Genomic DNA, 21,348 nt, shown 5'->3' on the forward strand with positions numbered 1-21,348 from the left:
AAGAAAGAGTACATAGGAGGTAAATTTTTAGATCTTGCATATCTGAAACGATTCTTATTCCACCTTCAAACTTCATCAATCGCGGGTAAAATGCGGGTTTAGAAATAATTTTCATTCAGAATTTTGCAGGTGTTGTTCCATTATCTTCCATTGTGGCTGATGAAATTCCAGTGCCCTCTGAGTGTTTCTTCTTCATATGTGATTTCCTCCCCTTCTTGCTTTCCAAAAGCTGCTATGACCTTTTGTTTGTCCCTGAAGCGCTAATAGTTTCAAATGATGGGCTGTGGTATGAAGCTTTTTTTTATTTGTGGCCATTTAAGGTGCTAGGCACTTGGTGAGCTTTTTCAATTTGAAAACTCAGATCCTTCAGTTTTAGGAGATTTTCTTATATAATTTAGTTGATAATATTCTTCCCATTATTTCTCTTTCCTCTTTTTCACTTTTGTATGTTGGACTTCCAAAAGTTTATTTGTTTGACTTGAAGCTATTTTCTGGGTGATATCTTCCACTTTATATTTTAGCATTTTTATTAACTAATCTATTATATTAACTTCCAAGAACTCTTTCCTATGTTTTTAATTTAATATTCCTTTATTATAGCATCCTATCATGCTTCTTATCTCTTAAATAAGAGCATGGTTTCTAAAGTGTTATTTTGGTCCTTTAATTTGTACCTGTTTCCTGTGATTTATTTTGTTCTGTTTGCTAATTTTAGTTTCCACCCCTGCCCCATATTTAGAGGCCCTTGGTTGTCTGATCTTATAAGTACCAAAAAGTCAGTAGGATGTTCTACATGCAAGGAAGAAGACAGACAGTTGGTGAGCCTCGCCTCACCCTTAACTAGTGACCCCAATCTAGTCTCTTCACTTCATCATCTTCACGGTCAGCCACCTAGCTAGCCTCTGCTTGGTGGAAAAAGAGGGCATCATCTGGCTATGTAGGCTAGGAAAGGGATTCTGGGGCCTTCTACCAGTTTTGTATACCCCAAGTCCTCAGAGTACACAGTGCTTCAAATATATAGATACCTTTCTGGTGATCTGAAGTATGACTGGCTTTCTTCTTATTGACTCCACCCACTTCCTCTGGAGATGGGTAAGCTTCTGCTTTCTTCACGTTGCTAAATAAGTTACCCTTCACTCAACCATTATTCATCTTCTAAATGTCTTGCTTCTTTTGTCTGCTTTTGCCTTTTCTCAGTTTCTCTTTGCTCTGTAAGTTCATACCTTTGCTGTGATTTTCGTGAGGTTGCGGGGAGACAGCAAAGACAAGCATATATTTTCAATGTGACATGCATTAGATAAATACACACAGCATATATTAAATGAACGTTTTACTGTAATTTTACATTAACAGAAAATTCTTGAAGATAATTCAGAGTTCCCACATACCCCACAAATAATTTCCCTCTATAATTAAAACCTTACAGTAATATGGCAATTTGTCAAAATTAATTAACCAATGATGGCATATTAACTAACAATAAATATTTGTTTGGCTAACCCTTTGGAAAGAAGTCACTTTATCTAGCCCACATTCAAGAAGTGGAGAAGTACGTTCCATTTCTTTAATGGCAGAGTAACTACATAAACGATTTGGAATTTTGCCTGGTAGATTTGTCTATTCTTCCCCCATTTATTTATCTCTTTTTAATCATTCATTTATATCAATATGGTTTCATGGATATTTATTTTATACTTTGGGTTATAATCCAGTACTACATCATTGATTTTGTTCCTCAAATTGAGAAATGCTTTGTAATTGCAAACCTCTATTTAAAGTAAGATATGATTTAGAGAATATAATTATATTCTGTGTCTTATACTTGAGCTCCTTACCATCTAACAAAATGCAAGCCACGTATGATTGAAACACTAAGTACCTGCCTGGCTAACTTATTCTTTTTCTTCTTCTGGGAATATATCTTTTCCCCCCATTTTTAAATTTTTTGATTTAAATTCAATTAACATATAATGTATTATTAGTCTTAGAGGCAGAGGTCAGTGAGTCATTGGTCTTGTATAACACCTAGTGCTCCTTACATCACATGCCCTCCTTGATGTCCATCACCTAATTACCCCATCCCCCCCACCCTCATCCCTTCTAACTTACTGATAGATTTTAAATATGTATTAAGTAATTTCCAAATGTCTAGTGTCATGTTCCATGAGAGGTCACAGTTGCATAAGATTCCTTCAAGGGCCTATAATCTTATTAGGAAAATAAATATACAAAACAATGAGAAAGCAGGTCATCACTTTACCAAGTCCAAGCTGTGTCATTTTCACAGTTTGAGAGTGACAGATCTCAGGGCCTAAGTGATGGTATGGTATCCCAGAAGAAGTTGAAAATGATTTAGACAGAAGGAAAGGGGAGACGGGGGAGTCTTTTAAGCACACAGAGTATAACAAGTTTGCATCTATTCTATTGGAACATGTTCACAAATTGTCAAATGAAAAGCATTTTAAAATTCTCTTTCCTTTTAGGAGTATATCCGACAGTACTCCCTTCTTTTTTTTTTTTTTTCCTCTCTTTCTGTTCAAATGTGCAGGACAAAATCTAACAAACAATAACCCTCAATTTCTCCATTGTGGTCTTGAGCTGCCAAAACCCCTTTCCACATTGGCTCAGGGATCCCCACAGTTGCCACTGTGAAAGAGGCAATTACAAAAGGTATCACTATAGTTCTATTTTGTACATAGGAAAATGAAGACCTCCGATTTGCAGTAGGTTATGTAGGTTGCAAATGGGAGAGGTGGGTCTAGAACATAGGACTCCTTACTCCAAATCCAGGAATGTTATTACTCTTGGTGCTTCTATTTTGACACTGGGAAACCTTGGATGGAGTAGGGAACGGGAGAGTTGGAGACCCTCAAAACCCAGGTTGGGGCTTTTTAAGTCTTTTGGGTCCTTGCCTGCTTTCATGAAACAAGATGTTTCATGAAAAACCATACATGACTTCCAAATCTGGTCCTATTCAGGGAAGCCAGCGCTGGTACTACTTAGCTGGCACTTAGGCTGGCGGACGAGGCTAGAGGTGGAGACAGGTCTCTCCTTACCCGATTCAGTGAATATTCCGAGCTTGCCTGGCCCCATGGCCTCCCCAGGCATTCTGCACACTTGGCTCTCTGCTAGGAAGGGAGCAGAGAGAGCAAGCAAACACCAGCAGGAACGTTTCTTTAAGGTCCTTTGAAGGGTTCACTCTGCGGGAGAGTGATGGTTTTGAAAATTTCAGCTCAGCAGAGCCTTAAGCCCTGTTTTAAAGGGAAGCTTTGGTCAATAGAAATGTGGTCCTTAGAACTCACTTTCCCTCTTTTCTTTTGTATGTTTTAACACTTAGTACGTTTGGGGACTACCTGAATATAAATTCGTTATTGAGACTTTCAAGAGTCAGGATCTCTGGAGGTCTGTGTCATGGATCCTGCACCCCCTTTTGCTGTTTTTGAGAGTCTGTTCTCTCCAGGATTATTGCCCGTGGGGGGCCACCAAATCTTTTTCAAGAACTCAGACTAGTCTGAGTGACTCAGACTAGTGCCAGGGTCTATATGCTGGTCCCTCCATTTCACAGGCATGTGGCTTCAGACAAGTCACTTAAAGTCTCTGAAAAAAGCAGTAATAGGAGGTCTTGCTACAGAGGATTACTGTGAGTGTTCGGGGAGCTAATACATGAAGCTTTGCACATAGAAGTGTTCTTAAAACGTTAACACTAATATTAGTTTTTATTGAGCAAATTTCCCAATTTCTAAGTGCCAGAGGAAATATCAAAATGGATTAAAAAAAAAAAAAAACACTCCTGCCTTCAGGTCACAATCAAGAAGAAACTCTTGAGATTGGCATATAAACAATCATCCACAAATAAATACGTATGCGACCAAGTATGCTAAGGCTTGTTGAAGAGATATAGTCAAACTATGTGGGGGAGAATCTGGGAATAAAAAGATCATAGGCTGTTAGGGCTAATCTTTCCACTGAATTTAGATGGTATCAGAGAGGAGGTAACTGGGGCTTAAATTACGGGTTACTTTTAGTATGTCTTAGAGGAAAGGAAAAAAAACATAAGCAAGAAATCAGCAGGGATCTGAAGAGAGAATACTGAACAGTTCATTAGCAGGAAGCTGGGGGCAAAAATACAATAGATAAGACTGGAAAACAGTTTATGCTTAGAATAATAGGGAGAGCCTTGAATGCCAAGGTACAGAGCTGAGAGAATTGCTAAGATCCTAGGGCAGTCTCAAGGAGAATAAATTTTTATAGGTATTTATCAGCCTCCCTTAAGTGCATTTGGATTTGCATTTCCTTCTCAGGAATTCCTCCCTCCTTCCCTTCCTTCAGTAAATATTTATTGTACTCCTGAGTTTATGATGGGGTTCACTGAAAATCACACAGAGTGCCTATCTGTCCTATGGCACTTTAACAAAATTAAGTGAAGGTCAAACCATGGTGACTGGCATTAAATAGTGTAGGTTTAATCAAGGTTCACCAGAGTGGGGCTACTGATTTTATTTAATTTCCTTCCTTCAGCCAAATCTAACTTGCAGTCCATCACTAATTCTAGCTTAATATTTTTTATCACCTCAACTAGATTATTCTGTCCAGAAAAATTTATTGAGCCTCTATAAGGCTAGATACTTTAGAAAGTATAAAAGAAGTGTACTTACCCTAAAATACTATAATCTTGTAGGTGGACATTACTCATAAAATTGTTTGAGAATGGTGCAAGTCTGCCAGTAAGTTTGCCTCCAATTCAGAAAACTAAGGTGACTGGTTCTATAATATAGATTCTGGATTGTCAGGAAGGTTCAAGATCATAGGTAAAGGTCCAGAGAAAGTGAGACTTTGAAGTAAATGAAAGGACAGAAAGGGGAGACATGTGTCTGAGAAATAGCATGGGCCAGAGTCCTAAGGCATGTAGGGCCCCAGAGGGAAATGGGAAAGACCACTAACTTGATCAAAGAGTTTGTGCAGGGAGATGAAGTTGGCTAGATAGAGTAGGCAGAGGTACTGAGTACCATGGATGCCAAATAGGGCTGGTCACAATGATCTATAAAGTGAACCATCTCCTCCTGTTTGGTAATGGAAATATGGAGATTGTGGGGATAGGTTTTCAAACAGGAGGAAAAGAGATGCTCTCTGATCCAGAATTTCTTTAGGAAAGAATGTCATGTGTCTACCAGATTTTTCACCATGGGAGGTCAAAGGAGGCATAGGGAATTTCAGACCATTTCTCCAAGGGGCATGCATTCATAGACAATGATGGCCTCACATTTTGGACTAAGAAATGAGCATCCTGATGGAACCAAAGAGAAGTACCTGTTTGTTTCTTGCCAGGTTAGGGGCTGAAGGAAAACCAGGAAAGGAAGCAGATAGATGTCTGCCACCTTGAAATCTTGCTGCTAACAATTTATTTCAGAGTTTCCCTATGTCTGGCAGACTAAGAATTTGGGTTAAGGTGAACTTTGCAGAGAGATTGCCAACCTAAAAAAAAAAAAAAAGAGAGAGAGAGAGAGAGAGAGAGAGAGAGATTGCCAACCTGACAGACCCGAAAAGCGAAGCCTTCTGTTTATTTCAAGTTTAACTATAGCCTTGACTGCCAGAGTGGTATCACACCCTGGAATCCCACCTGGAACACCCTCATCTTCGCCTTCAGGGACTTCTTTGTCTTCATGAGAAAACCGAAAGTCTAAACTGGTCAAATACTTGAGGATAAAGCTGATTCCCGTTAAGGTAGTGAGTTCTCCGTTACTGTAAGTGTTCAAGTAGAGAACCATTTGTCAGGGATATTGTCACAAGAGAATTCATTCTCAGTGGTGGTCAGAAGGATGATAATAGCTAACAGGGAGCATGCCCCGGGTGCCAGACTCTGTATTTATTAATACCTTATATGCTTTCCCTACTATACATACCTCTGTGAGACAAGGATTGCTATTATCCATATTTTACAAACAAGAAACCTGAAGCCCAAAGAGTTTGGAATCATGCCAATGGTTCTGTAGTTAGTGATAGAGTAAAGATTTGAACCAAGCCTGTTTGCACTCTTATTTTTTTTACTTTTTATTTTATTTTCAGAAAAGTGCACTGGAGCCCACACTCTTCATAGTGATACTATACTAAAATGACTTTTAAATATTCTCCAGGCTTGCTACTTCATAATTCCACTGCTAAAGATGAAGGTATCTTTGGTTCCTGACTTTTCACTGGGATATGAAGGGCTTGGGATTAAGTTTCATTTACTCTTGTGTGTGTGTTTCCTGTTGTCAGGGTACACGTCTAAGGCAAAGGTGAAAATCAAATCAGAGTTAAAAAAAAAAAAAGAAGAATAAGAGGACAGCAGAAAACACCTCTCTGTATAGCACTGGAAGAGCTGGGGCTTCAACTAAACTCCTAAGTAAAAGAGCACAGGGCCAAGGGCCGAAGAGTTAAGTCCTATACCCTGGAATGCCAGATGGAGGAGCCAGTTTTCCACTCAGTTCAGCCCCTACCTTGTTCACAGGATGATTGCAGGCAAGTTCCTTAGATGACTGGAGTTTTTTTGGGTTGGTAGGGACCTTGAAGCACCCCACTCCAGGTTGTCTTAAATTATGCTCTGCAGGAACAAAGAACTGACAGTTTATTCTCAAATATTCATTGTGAACTTACCCTGTGCCAGGTATTGGTTCAGGAGCTGCCTCTAGGACTGTTCTAGGGGAAAGGAGGAACAGAGATAAATTTGCCCTGTCTTCCTCGCTACATGACCACGTGCTCCGTTATTATCTGCTTTGTATTGGGATTGCAATTAAGATTTATTTTAAAGAAGAGACAACAAAGTTTAAACTCCTTTTAAACAACCATGTCTATTCTAACACTCCCATTTGACAGACAGCAAAGCCATCATTGCTAGCAAGTGGTCATGTGCAGACTGAGACTCTTCACACTTTCACCGTGTTTCATCCTGCCCTGGACCTTTATTCCCATATTGGATGCTGGAGTAGCAGGACCACATTGTCTCTAGTGGTGTTTTCCAAGGCTAAAGTGTTTTAATTTTCTGAATTTCTTGAAAATTTACTATTTGGCAAGGAATGTCCTTGGTCATGTAGCAATCATGGCTCTTCAGTCTTTGATGGCTCCAATTCCTTTTCTGTCTCTCTGTGTCCTTTGTGTTCAGGCTGAGGAACTGTCCTGGATCTTGGTCTTGTCTTTGTTTAATCATACTGAGCTTGTGCTATGGGTCTCAGGGAAACTGAAAAGATCAACAGATCGTCCTCACAATTATCTGGCTTTATGGAGTGCTTAAGGTAGTAAAGGCTTAAGCAGCTGGAGCCCATCTTCATGTTGAATATGCAAATACCTATGTTGCTGCTGTACAACTTCTAGGACATCCTGGAAGGATGTCTATGTATCTCACATCAGGACTGCTGGCCTTGAAAGTATGGTGTAATGGTTAGCAACAGACAGACCTGAACAAGAATCCAGTCTGTGCCATTTGCCACTGGCTAGCTGTGGTCTGGAGCCTCGACTCTACCCATCTGTAAGAGAAACTCAGTAATTCTCAAGTCTTGGGGATATTTAAATGGTATGATGATTAAATGGTATGCAGAGAGTTTAGTACAGGTTTAGATATATAGTAAACTCTCCAGAAATAGTAATGCTATTGCTATATTTTTTTTATCATCTGGTTTAGAATCTCCAAGATGCCTCAGGATGAGTCCTTTTTCAGGGAGCTGCTAGCCATGAGAAAGCGAGAGAGAGAGAGAGAGAGAGAGAGAGAGAGAGAGAGAGAAAAGGGGGAGGGAGAACAAAACAAAGGAGTGTGAGAAATAGAATTTGATGTGTTGCTTTGACGGTTTTAGTTCTCTACATGCAAATTAAGTTGGTGGCCTCTAACTTTCTCAAGCTGTTACTCCAGAATAGAACCCAGCTCAGTGCTTACGACTTCCTAACCGAGCAGAGGAGTTACCTTCAGAAATTACAAAATGGCAGCTCACAGATGAAATGTGTGTGGCCCACAAAGATGTCTAATTTTTTAAAAATTAGCTGTTAACATTTTAAGACCCAGGTAGGATCCAGGTATTTCATTTGAAAATCTGGATCTCTGCCTTCTCTCTCATTTTTAACATTCTTAAATTATGAAGTTTTACATACTCAAAGCAAACCTCAAATCTAAGTTCAGTGTTTTTTCACAAAATCACACCCAAGGGTCAAGAAATACAATGTTGCCAACCCCCTAAGAGCTTCCTCTTACCCTTTTTCAGCACCTATATACTATCCCTCCAAAGAGACTCTCTATTGACTCTTATAACATCTTTGTTTTGCTTTATATATTTGCCACCTAAACATGCATTCCTAAATGTCACAGTTTAATTTTGCTTACTTTTTGAAATTTATATAAAGGGAATGGTCAAGTATGATTTTGTGTATCTATTTTCTTTTGCTTAGTATTGTACATACAGGATTCATCCATGATATTGCATATGGGTATATTTTACTCATTTTCATTTCTGTATAGGATTCTATTGTATAATGTGTCACAATGCATCCATAATTCTACTGTTCATGGACATTTGGGCTCTTTACTCTTTTGAATAATGAGTCTATAAATATTCTTGTATATGTCTCTTAGTGCACATGTGCACGCATTTCTGTTGGATGTAAACCGAGGAATGGTATGAGAATGTTCAGTTTTAATAGATACTGCCAAATAGTTTCCAAAGTGGCTATATCAATTTACACTCCCACCATCAGTATGTGATGGTTCTCATTGCTCCAAATTCTCTCAAATGCTTGAGATTGTCAATTACTTTAATTTTAGCCCTGGTGGTGGGGGTATAGTGATAACTCATTGTGATTTTAATTTGTTTTTCTCAAGATTATTTGTGAGGTTTAGCTTCATTTAATATGTTTATTGAAATGTTGATATGCTTTTGAAAGTAGTAATAGTCCATTTCTTTGGCCCATTTTCTTCTGTGTTTTATTGATTTATCACTGTACTAGATGCGAGCCTTTGGTCAAGTGTGTATGTTACAAATATCTTCCTTTCTTTAGCTTATATATTCACCCTCCTAACAGGATCTCCTGATGGACAGAACAGAAATTGCTTATTTTAATGCAGTTAAACTTATCAGGGTTTTTTTTTTTCTTTTATGGATAGTTTTATATCTTGTTTAAGAAGACTTTTCTTACCCTGAGGTCGTGGAGATACTCTCCTGTATTGTGTTTTAGTGGCTTTGTTTTCCCATTTACATTAACAATCCATCTGGAATTGATTTTTGCATATGGTGTGATATAGGGATCTGAAATCAATTTTTCCATACAGATATCTAGATGATAGTATCAGTTATTGAAAAGATCATCCTTTCTCTACTGAACTTAAATGTCATCTTTGTCATAAATCAAATGACCAAGTATATGTGGTTCTGTTTCTGGCCTTTCTTTTCCATTCTATTGGTCTGTTTATGTATCTTAGGTCTTGTATTTAACCTATCTTGATACCAGGGACAGCAAGTCTTTCCACATTTTTTTTTTAAGATTTTATTTATTTATTCATGATAGTCACACACAGAGAGAGGCAGAGACACAGGCAGAGGGAGAAGCAGGCTCCATGCAGGGAGCCCGATGTGGGATTCGATCCCGGGTCTCCAGGATCGCGCCCTGGGCCAAAGGCAGGTGCTAAACCGCTGCACCACCCAGGGATCCCATTCCACATTTTCTTCTTCAAAATTGTTTTTGGATCTGTTATTAGACCTTTACATTTTTATATAAATTTTAAAATCAACATGAAAAAAATGATGGCATTTAATTGTGTTGGCATTTAACTTACATATCAGTGTGGGAGAATTGATATCTTTAAATATCAAGTCTTTCAATCCAGTAACATGATATATTGCTCTATTTGTTTAGATCTTCTTATATTTCTTTCAGTAATATTTTGTAGTTTTCAGCATAGAGATATTACACATCTTTCATTAGATTTACTTTCTAGGTAATGTTTTTTGATGTTATAAATAGTATCTTTAAAAATATCATAATTTTTTGTTGCTGGCATATTGAAATAGAATTATTTCTTTTATATTGATTTCATGTCCAATGACCTTGCTATGTTCATTGAGTAATTCTAGTATTTTCCTGTAGTGTTTTTGGAGTTTTCTATGAATATAATCATGTTAGCTGTGAATAATGACAGCATTATTTTCTCCTTGCCAAATTGGTCATGGTATTATCTCTTGTAGCCTGTTTACTAATATTTTGTTTAAGAATTTTCATCTTGATTTGAAACAAGGTGGATGGAGCTAAAGAGTATTATGCTAATTAAAATAAGTCAGAGTAAAATAAATATCATATGATTTCACTTATGTGGAATTTAGGAAACAAAGCAAACAAGCAAAGGGAAAAGAGAGAGAGAAAGAGGCAAATCAAAAAAAAAAAAGACTTACTGTAGAGAATAAACTGATGGTTACTAGAGAGGAGAATGGTGTGGGGTTGGGCAAAATAAATGATAGGTATTAAGGAGTACACTTGTTGTGATGAGCACTAGGTGTTGTATGAAGTGTTGAATCACTATATTGTACACCTGAAACTAATATTACACTGTATGTTAACTGGAATTGAAATAAAAATTTGAAAAAAAAAAAGATTTTTTCATCTTGGTTATGAAATGAAGTGCCTTTAATTTTCTTTCTTACAATGTCTTTGTTTGATCTGGTATCAAGGTTACACTGACCTCAGAAGAATAAGAGAGCTCTCCCTTTTCCTAGTTTCTGGAAGCATTTGTGTAAGGAGGGTGCTATTTATTCCTTAAGTGTTTTATAGAACTCAGAGGACCCATAACCTGGGCCTCAGTTGTCTTTATGTAAAGCTATAAGTATCTTTAATAGTTACAACCCTAGGGCAGCCCAGGTGGCTCAGCAGTTTAGCGCTGCCTTCAGCCCAGAACATTATCCTGGAGACTCTGGATCAAGTCCCGCATGAGGAGCCTGCTTCTCCCTCTGCCTGTGTCTCTCCCTCTCTTTCTCTCTGTGTCTCTCATGAATAAATAAAGTCTTAAAAAAAAAAATAGTTACAACCCTAGTCAATTACATTATTCTTCTTGTGGCAGTTTTGATAATTTGTGATAGGAATTTGTCAATTTCATCTATAATTTTAACTATTTTGTCACAAATTTGCTCATAACATCCTCTCCTTCATGTCTGTAGGATTTGTAGTGATGTTACCGTTTATATTACTGACAAAACTTGCTCACTCTCATACTTTCTCTAAGATTCTTTTCAAGGTTGGTTTTGATTTTTTTCTATTTCCTTTTCTCTTGTGTTTAACTCACAGGGGTTTTTTCTAACTTCTTAAAATGGAATCAGCTTAGCTACTGATTATTTTTTACAACTTATTTTCTAATATGTGCATTTTTAAAACCATAGATTCTCCTCTAAAGATAGGTTTAACTGCACCATTCACTTCTTGCCTTCTTTCAGATTTACTGATTTTTAATTTCTTTTCATTTTTTACCCTATTAATTTGGAAATTACACACCCTTTAAATATTCTTGTGGTTACATTAGAACTTACAACATTCATCCTTTACTTATCAAATGTTACTGTGTATTGGCAATAAATGTCAATATTATGTATAAAACATAATTCCCAGAGAGTGCAAAGACCTTAGAACATTTTAGCTTTATTTATTTTCCTGCCAATGTACATGCCATTATTGCTGCATATTTTTTGTACTTTTAAATTCAACAATGCCTTTCTATTCAGTCTGTATTTATTTGTACTTAACCAAATATTTATAATTTTTACTTTTTATTCCATTCTGTATCTCTACGTTTTCATATAGGATAATTTTCCTTCTCCATGAATAATATCTTTTAGTATTTCCACTAGTGTGAATCTGTTGAGAAATCTTTTTCCTACTATTTGCATGAAAATGTCTTTTTTCACATTAACTATTGAAAAAAGTTTATGTTGAATATAGTCTGTATTCATTATTTTCTTTTGTAGTTATTTTCTTTTGGCATTTTAAAGATACAATTCAGGTGTTTCTTGGGAGGAGTCAGATTGTTGATTGTTTCACAGTAATCTGTCTCTCACCCCTCCTTCACTATGGCTGCTTTTAAAAGTTTCCCTCTTGGGATGCCTGGGGGGTTCCGTGGTTGAATGGCTGCCTTCAGCTCAGTGTGTGATCCCTGGTCCTGGGATGTAGTCTCACATTGGGCTCCCCATGGGCAGCCTGCTTCTCCCTCTGCCTATGTCTCTGCCTCTCTGTGTCTCTCATGAATAAGTAAATAAATAAATAAAAATCTTTTAAAAATTAAAAGAAAAGAGTTTCTTTCTCTTTGGTTTTCAAAATTTTTACTGTATTTTACCTGTGTGATTTCTTTTAATTAGCATGATTTGGGTACATTGGGCCTTTTGATTTTGTGTCTTGGTGTCTTTTATCAAGTTAGGAAAGCTCTTACCAATGGCCCTTCAGACATTACTTCTATATCTTCCTTGTAGTTTTCTCCTGATGACATTCTATTTACATATGTGTTAGAATTTGTCACTCTACTCACTAAACTTTTCACATTATTTTCTTATTTTTCAACCTTTTCTTTTTCTGTGCTTTAGTTCTATTATTTTCTTTTGATCTATTTTGAGGTTTGCAAATTCTCTTTTAAGCTACATCCAATCTGTCATTAGGTGTATTAAATTTTTGATGCCTCTGTCCTTCTCAAATTTTGAGTTTCCTCTTGATTATTTTACATGTTTTTCAGTAGTCTGCTGAAATTATGAATCTCGTATTTTATCTCCAAGAAGACAGGAAGCATGGTTGATTATAAAATATATGTCTGAATACTCTAATATCCTGAGTCCCTATGGATCTGTCCTTATTTTCTCTTTTCTGTTCATTTTTATATAAAATGTTTTATCTTCTGATATCTATTATTTATTATAATTATTTATCTTCTGACTATTTTTCATTGTGTGCTGGACATTGTATTTGTAGAATTCCCTATAGAAATAATTTAAGGACTAGGGCAACATTCTTTTTATCTAATGAATATATATATTTGCCTTGTTGTACTAGCAATCCATTATCATTTTAAACTAGCTCCAGAGACTGAGTTAATTTGAAGCTGCACTGCAGTCCCTACAAGCAACTAGCTATCTCTGGTTCATTTTTACTCTTGTTGGGTAGCTCTTCTGGATCCCAGCACAAAATAATTTTTTTGCAACCTCTTTCCACTGCCACTACTTTTTGGTTCTGAACTCAAAACTCCATTTTGTATTTCTGTCTCCTCTTGGTTTAGCTGCTTTGTCTAGAATTGGCAGGTGTCCCCAGAGAAAAAAAAAGTAGTTCCAAACACAAGACTTACCTGCCTGGCTTTCCTCCAGTCCTAGATCCTGGCTCTGTAATTCTCTCTCTTATTAGCTCCTCTACTTCTTCAAAAGGTTTTTAAGTGTTTTGTCCAGATTTTCTAGTTGTTCTCATTGGAAGTATTGGTCCAAATTATATAGTTTCTCATTAGCACAAATGGAAGTCCTATGCTTTCTCTTGAAAAATTAATAGATATATCTATAATAGGCTGGAGTTGAGCCATGGTTTCCCCTCTTTAGATGAGGAGTGTATTCTCCCATTCATTGTAGTGTCCAGCTGGGTCCTTTCTCATTCACATTAATCTAGTCATTGTTGACATTTGGAATTGAGACTCTTTCTTTAAATCCTTTCTAAAGTAAAGTAGAAGGTGACATCCCACTAAGGTACTACTTGACCTTCCTGGATGTATTTCTTCTATAGATAGCATTATATAATTGGTAAATTGGGTTAGGGCTTTAAATTTTTTTTTTGTTTGTTTGGTTGGGGGGAGATCCTAAAGGTTTTATAGGGTTATCATTCTAGTCTCTGTGTGTCTGAAAGATCTGGGATGCTTAATGGGCCCAAGGATGCCCTAGGAGGACAGATTGCAGTGAGAGCTGGTGTCTAGCCTCAGTCATGAGGTGAGACCAGGAGAGTATTGAACGGAAGACTGAAGACAGGATGAATTAGAAACAGATGGTGGATGTCTCCCTTGGGTGTGGCCTCCGCTTCCAGAGCAGCTGCCAGCATAAGGAGTGTTAATGCCCTCTAGGGTGGAAACAAGACCACAATAGATAGGTAGAAGATTCAGCTCTCCCTGTCAGCGATCAGGAAATCAATCTGCTCAAGAACTGGAGGCTTTAGAATAGACTTCATCAAGAGTGTCATTGGCATAGAAGAAAAGCCTGCAAAGACTTCCAGGTTCCCTGTAGGAGAAAGAAATATGTGGCCTTATTTAAAAAAAAAAAAAAAAAAAAAAAAAAAAAAGGACCCTGTCCTTTGCTCAGTCTAACTCAGTGAAAAATTTCTGAGTACGACTACTCTGTAAAATCTATGCCTTCAGGGAGAAGGTACTCTCTCTAATTATGGTAGAGAGGATAGTCTCCAGAGCTGGGCTGCCTGTATTCTAATCCCAATTTTGTGTATTAGCAAGTTGTGACCTTGGCAAGTGATTTCACTTCTCTGTGTTGTGATTTCCCCCATTTATAAAATGGAAATAACAGTGATATTCACCTTAAAGTGTTGTTTTAGGCATTTTAAAAAAGTACTTTGAATAGTGACTGGTACAGAAGAACTCAAAAAAAGCTACTGTTCATGACTAAATTTGTTTTATTAGTGTAATTGTTTAACAATATTTAATATGTTTGCCTTATGCTTCTCAGAGTCCTGGTTTCTTGTCTCTGTTCTATATTCTTTCATTTAAAGTTCTAAACAAACTATCCTCATGAAACTTTTTCCTTCATGGTTAGATGAGGAGGTTATATTGGAATTTGGGATGTCTCTGTCTGACCCTCCTTTGTTTGGGACTCAAAATCTCCACTGTTCTGTGAAATTTGATTAATTGAGGTTTGGATCCCCCAAGAAATGGTTATTCCTGTGGCTAAAAGGGCTTTCAACTAGACATTTCTATAACCATAAATAAAATTCTCCGTCATTTCTTCAGAGAAAGGCAGAGATGGAAAACTGATTACCCAGTGGTGACTCCAACTTAGAGATGTGTGATAGTTCTCATAGAGATTTAAAAGTTTTAGGTAGCTTTTAAAAAATCATAGGATTACATGTAAAAAATCCAGATCCTCAGCTTCTTTTAAAAAAGAAAAATGGAAAGATCTGGACCTGCTTTTCACTTGACACAGTTTGGCTGAAGCTGAGTGAGCATTGGCAGTGGGAGAAGTGTTTTCTCATATGCCCATTTGTTCATTTATGCTTCCTGCTGGGCCCCGGAGCCTGCAACTGAGGGAAGCACTGTGCTTTTCCAGAAAAGATGCCAGACTGGATCTTAAGAAATGCAAGCCTGTAGTCATGACTCTGCTTTTAACTCATTGTTTGACCTTGGTAGAGTTACTCATCCTGTCTCTTAGTTTCTCATCTGCAAACTGGGGAGAATGTTCTTGTCTGCCTCTCAATGATGTTGGGATGAACTGCGATGGAGAAGGTGGGTCCTTATTGAAAGATGCAGAAAAGTAAGGAATTATTGCCATTATCTGCCATTTGCACCTAAGTTAGAAATGAATGGTTCCTCTAAGTTCTGATAGGCAAACATCCTTGAGTGCACTGGAGTGCTGAGAATGAATGCCCTGTGTTATGGAAAGTACACAAAATAGAAACACCAGTGTACTTGCTGAATCTGCAGTCTTCATAAGGGAGCTTTGAGAACATGAGAATCTGAAGATGATATTAACCAGCTCCGTCTTATAGACAAGGAAATTGGGACCCAAATGGAAGATGGACCTGCATATCAATTTCAGTAACATGTGTCCTTGTACATGTTCCTTAGCCTCTCTGAGCCTCTGTTTCCTTGTGTATAAAATGAGAATGTTAGACTCTATCATGTAGTGCACTTTGAAGATTCAGTGGGATAATATGCTGTAAGTATCTAAAACATATTGTAAATGTCTATTAAATGGCAGCTACTGTTATTAACTCAAATCAGGCATGTGCTAATTGAACCACTGGCAAATCGGGAAGTAGTTAAGAGAATAAGATACCATCTAAAGCATAAGAGTCACCTGACTTGTTAGTGATAATAACTGTAATTCCACCTGATGTTTCTGGAGAAGCTGATTCCTTAAGAACTCTTCAACCAATTTAAATTAAATAGCTAGTGGCTATTTCCTGATCAGAAAAGAACTTTTCATAAACCATAAGGGGCTTCTTTTACTTCTCATTGCACTGAAGTAACTCAACCAGTATTCTTCCCAGGATTTGGTGCAAGGTTTATATGATACATAACCACACATGCGGTATCAGTAGTTCTCAGAGTCAGAGGCAGCATTACCATTATAAAGTGTTTGCAGAATTGGACCAGTGTACTTGCCCTTCATAAATCCTTAAATTATACCCTCACTCAGGTGGAAAGTAGAAATCGGAGCCCAAAGAATACTTATTTCTTTTTGCTTTTCACTACCTTGCATACTTCTTTTTACCAGCATGTCTGAATATTAAAGCAAGAAGTGCTCAAGTTCCTCTGGGCTCTGGAAGGCTTGAACAAATTAGCATTCTTGGAGTCAGTCCTTCTTTTTGGACTAAATTCCTTTTTCTTTTCCTATCCCAATAAAATTTTCTGTTCCGGAGAGTACTTCCTCAGCCACTCCTTTCCCTAATGTAATTCTGTTTGATTTCCACTGAGCAGCTCCTGAAAGGAGCCGCTGAACCATGCCTCAGCAAGCATTTCAATTCCTGAACACCCAGCTTTCCAGCAGGAGCTATTCCAGATGCATCTTTATATCCAGTAATCATGCATTTAACCAAGATGATTGACATGGCATTTTTCCCCCTCTCTGCTTCCAGGCCATTAGACCTATTTGTCTGCCATGGAAAGGTTCCCCCAGTTTGGATTCCTGCCAAATAATTGAATGCACAAATACATGCATAAGTCAAACACACCTACACACACATGGATGTAATAGGTTCTGAATCTGTAACTCTACACTGAGCATTTAACATTTCATTTCTAGACTTTTTCCTTATTTCTTATCTCCATATCCAATCGTCTTTCTTTCCTTTCCTACCTCTATTTCTTTGTTTTTTCTCTACTTTGTTTCCAGAAACCACTTCTTTGTTGTTATTGTTAGTCATCACAGAATCTTAAATTCTTCAGTGTTAAAGGGGCTTGAGAGCACTTTTTTTTTTTTTTAATAATCCTCTCACTTTAGTTTTGGGAAGTCTGTGCGCCAGAAAGGAAACCATGTGTCATTAGTAGCTTTCCTCTGCCCGTAGGAAAACTCTCAAACTCCACTGGGTGACTTGGACCCTGCCCCACTGCCTTAGCCTTGTCTCTACCTCAGTGTCCACAAGTAACCACAAACACCCTTCGGTCTCTGTCTTCGATCCTTTATACATGCTGTTCTCTCTTCCTGGACTGTCCTTCACACATAGCATATGCCCCTTCTTCACCACTTGACCTCCTATTTATTCTTTAAGTCTCATATTAAATTGTGTTCCTTAGACTACGTTACCATACCCTGTTCATTTCCTTCATGGTATCCATCACAATTTGCAATTATGTATTCATATGAGTGTTTAGTTGCTTAATGTTCCTTCACTTAACAGAAGTAAGATCTCTAAGGACAAACACCATGTCTGTCCTCCCCCCACACTATTTCCTCAGTACCATATACGGTACCTGGCAGTTGAGAGTAACAATAAATATCAACAATAAAATAAGAGCATCTAACATTTATTGAGAACTTGCTAGTTTCAGGCACACTGTTCGAAGATTTTTACAGGTATTTTACATGTTTTTAATACTTACAACTATCCTATGAGGTAGATATGATTATTATCCCTGTTTTGCAGATCAGAAAACTGAGCGATCAAATGACTTACCCATGATTATATGACTGAAACATAGCAGAGCTAGTTTCTAACTCAGGCATTCTGACTCTAGGCATTCTGATCCCTCAACCAGGACATGCTGTGCCTCTATTGTGTACTCCATTAATATTCATTGAAAAAATAAATGAAAAATATATCAAAATTGATTAGTTGCAAAACTGAGGTTAAAACTTAAGTTGTTTGATTGATAATCCACTCCTCTCTTTATGCAGGCAGACAGCCTCTCAAGTACCAGCAGAATGCAGTAAAAGAAAGAGAAACAGAAGCAAATTAACAAATTGGTCTGTTGCTGATAAGGACCTGGGGTGGGAGGGAAAAACCTATGATGTGGATTGTGGAGTGAAGTGGAAATCATCATTTTAGATTCAGTCAAGACCAAGTAGCAGGTGGAAAAACATTAAATTGGTTGAAGAGTTCTTAAGATAAGGAATCAGCTTCTCCAGAAACATCAAGTGGAATTACAGTTATTATCACTAACAAGTCAGGTGACTCTTATGCTTTAGATGGTATTTTCCAAACTTGATTTCCAAGTATAAGTAACCATCAATGTTATGAGACTACTGGTCAGAATTTTAGGATGAAATTTCTAGGAATGTACTTTGTTTACTCTTGTGTCCACAGCGTGATGGACAGAGTGAGGCACATACTAAGTGTTCAATAAATATTTGTTTAATGAATTAGTGGAAAATGCACACAAACAAATCTGTCAGCAGGAATTTACTGAATACTTGTTATTAAGTCTGTGAAATTCAAGGCAAAATGAGAAGCACAAAGAATAATAAGTCAGATCCTAGTCATAGAGAGGTCATAATCTAGGTGGACCTACTAACAACTATCACTATCAATCACTACCACTATCATTGGGGATTTGCTTTGTCTAGCTGCTGCGCTGTGTTCCTTTACATACCATTAGGTGATTTTCATACTTGCAACAACATAAGTAATAACAACATAAGTAATACCCTACAACTACTCTCCATTTCCAGATAAGAAACTGAGGGTTAGAGATGCAAATTCCTTTATCAAGGTCACAAAATCAGGAATTTGTGGAATCAGGATTTGAACTGAAGTCTGTTTAGCTCTGGAATCAACCATGCAAATATACTCATCCCATTATTTCGAGATCACCATCTCTATGTGAGAGGTGTGGTGATACTAAGAGTTTGCAAATGCTGCTTACCTGGACCTGAGATATTTCCATTCTTCACCTGCCACAATCCCATTCATTGTTTAGGTCCCAGATTCATTGACACTTCCCCCTAGAGGCACTTAACTGGGTTAGCTATGCCCTCATTTTTTTTTAAAGATTTTTTTTATTTATTCATGAGAGATACAGAGAGAGAGGCAGAGACATAGGCAGAGGGAGAAGCAATCTCCTCACAGGGAGCCCAATGCAAGACTGGATCCCAGATTGGAATCACGCCCTGAGCCGAAAGCAGATGCTCAACCTCTGAGCCATGCAGGCATCCCAGCTATGCTCTCCTTTATGTTCCTGTTGAAAATTTTGCTGACTCCGGTTCATAATTCTCCTTACTCCACATTCTGATCATTTATGTTTCCTACCTACTAGTCTTTGAGTTCCTCCAGGATAGCAGTTTATCTTCTCAGGGCCTACACAGTGCATGTCATATAGTGTATCATTTAATAACAATTTATGGAATGAGTGAATTTTAAATAGAAGTTGCCATCATATGGATCCAAGTAATATACAGCAGGTAGTAGTATCCTTCAAAGGGAGGAGTACATTCTTGAGCACTAACTGAAGCTTAAGGGCAATGGACTTTTGAAAAGTTGGGGAGGACATGCAGGCAGTACCACACAGTGCTTGAGTAGATGTGACAGTCCCCGTGGATGAGTGGAGAACCACACGTTATGGTACCAGAATTAGCAACACGGCCAAGAAACTCTTGCTGAGGATGTTGTTTGTGGTGCTCCATATTTCACCTGCCTCATGCTCATGTCTCTACAGGCACAAGGCCAGTAGAGACTCAAGAGCAGTGGTCCGTCATGGTAGAGAAGCTGAACCCATAGCTACATATACAGAATTGTATCAAAATTAGAAAGTAAAGCAATCCAAAGGAAATTCACAACCACAAAACTTACTGATTGAAACAGATTGTATTATTTATACAAAGAATAAAAGGTTTGGGGGAACTTACTCTGCTAAATCATGATGAAGGAAGAACAGCGGCCACGGAAGGCAACCTTTTACTCAGAATTATCTAAAGTGGAACTTCATGTCCACTTGAATGGACTCATTGGTTCCAGTTCCATGAAGAAATTAATAACCAAGAAGCCAGACCTTAAAATCCATAATCAGATAACTGTCATTGACAAAAGAAAGAAAAGAACATTAGAAGAATGCTTCCAGATATTTCAAATTATTCATCAGCTTACTACTAGCCCTGAAGATATGCTAATGGTTACAAAAGATGTCAGTAAAGAATTTTCAGAGGATGGTGTCAAGTACCTGGAACTAAGGAACATAACCAGAAGAGAAAATGCTACAAGCCTAAGAAGATTTTCATAGAATCTGTACTTGGGAGTATAAACTGTCTAAACAAGACAACTTAGACACTGATGGTAGATATTTGATAACAACAGAAAAGGTCAGCCACAGGACAAGCAAAAGACTTCATGGAAACTCTTTTAAAGGTAAAAGAGCATGTCTCATGTCAGCATTATATCTTTCAGAGATTGTAACACCCCCTTCACTACCCCCCCCCCCAAAAAAAAAACACAACAAACAAACAAACAAAACCCCACAAGTACTCCTGGATTTGTTTCCTGACAGAGAAGTCTAGCATGGGACATTTCTCAACTCCTCTGAAGGAGGATCCCTGGATCTAGTGGCCTTTTGAGGCAACACTCAATATCATTGGGTAAAGCTTAGGACTTCAGGTCCTTGAGATAACTCTCTGTCCATTCTTCCCCTAGCTTCCGGGTTATAACTCATTCGTAGAGAAGTACTGTTCTAAAAATGTAATCATTTAGAAATTTAAGAGAAAAAAAGTTAATTGGAGGGTCAGCGATTATTAAGTTTCCTATCTCTGAGTGTTTGACTATGTGAACCTCAGCAAGTTATTTATTTTCTCTGCACCAGCATTTTCATCTATACTTTTGAGATGACAGAAATTGGAATGTTGGGAATTTGAAATGTGGTAATACACTAGGAATTCAGCAGAGGGCTCTGTTAGGGCAAGTACTCAGATGTATATCATGACCACTGCTGCTCCTGTCTTCTAGTATTCTTCTTCTTGTGTTCTAGTATTATCATTAGGGAAACTTGGAGAGTAAAGCATGTCAAATAGAAGGACACTTCTGGGTAAAAGCATGGAGATATGAAGAAATTCCCTGCCCTTAGGTATAAAGACGATTCCTGGCACGATGAGAAAGGCTGTAGACATTTAGTATGGAGAGGAAGATGCCTCTGAGCCAAGCAATCAAATACTCAGAAAATTAGAGAGCTAGTGAAATCATACTCCATTC

The 21,348-nt window shown here is 37.7% G+C and overlaps 1 protein-coding gene and 1 pseudogene across 5 annotated transcripts in view; both read left to right on the forward strand.

The window, feature by feature from the left end:
• GRIA1 (glutamate ionotropic receptor AMPA type subunit 1) overlaps positions 1–21,348 on the forward strand; it is a 300,553-nt gene that overhangs the window by 103,627 nt on the left and 175,578 nt on the right. The window lies entirely within an intron of this gene.
• On the forward strand, positions 20,030–20,773 carry LOC121488077 (annotated as a pseudogene).

This window comes from Vulpes lagopus, chromosome 3, assembly GCF_018345385.1.
Source record: "Vulpes lagopus strain Blue_001 chromosome 3, ASM1834538v1, whole genome shotgun sequence".
NCBI classification, from domain to species: Eukaryota; Metazoa; Chordata; class Mammalia; order Carnivora; family Canidae; genus Vulpes; species Vulpes lagopus.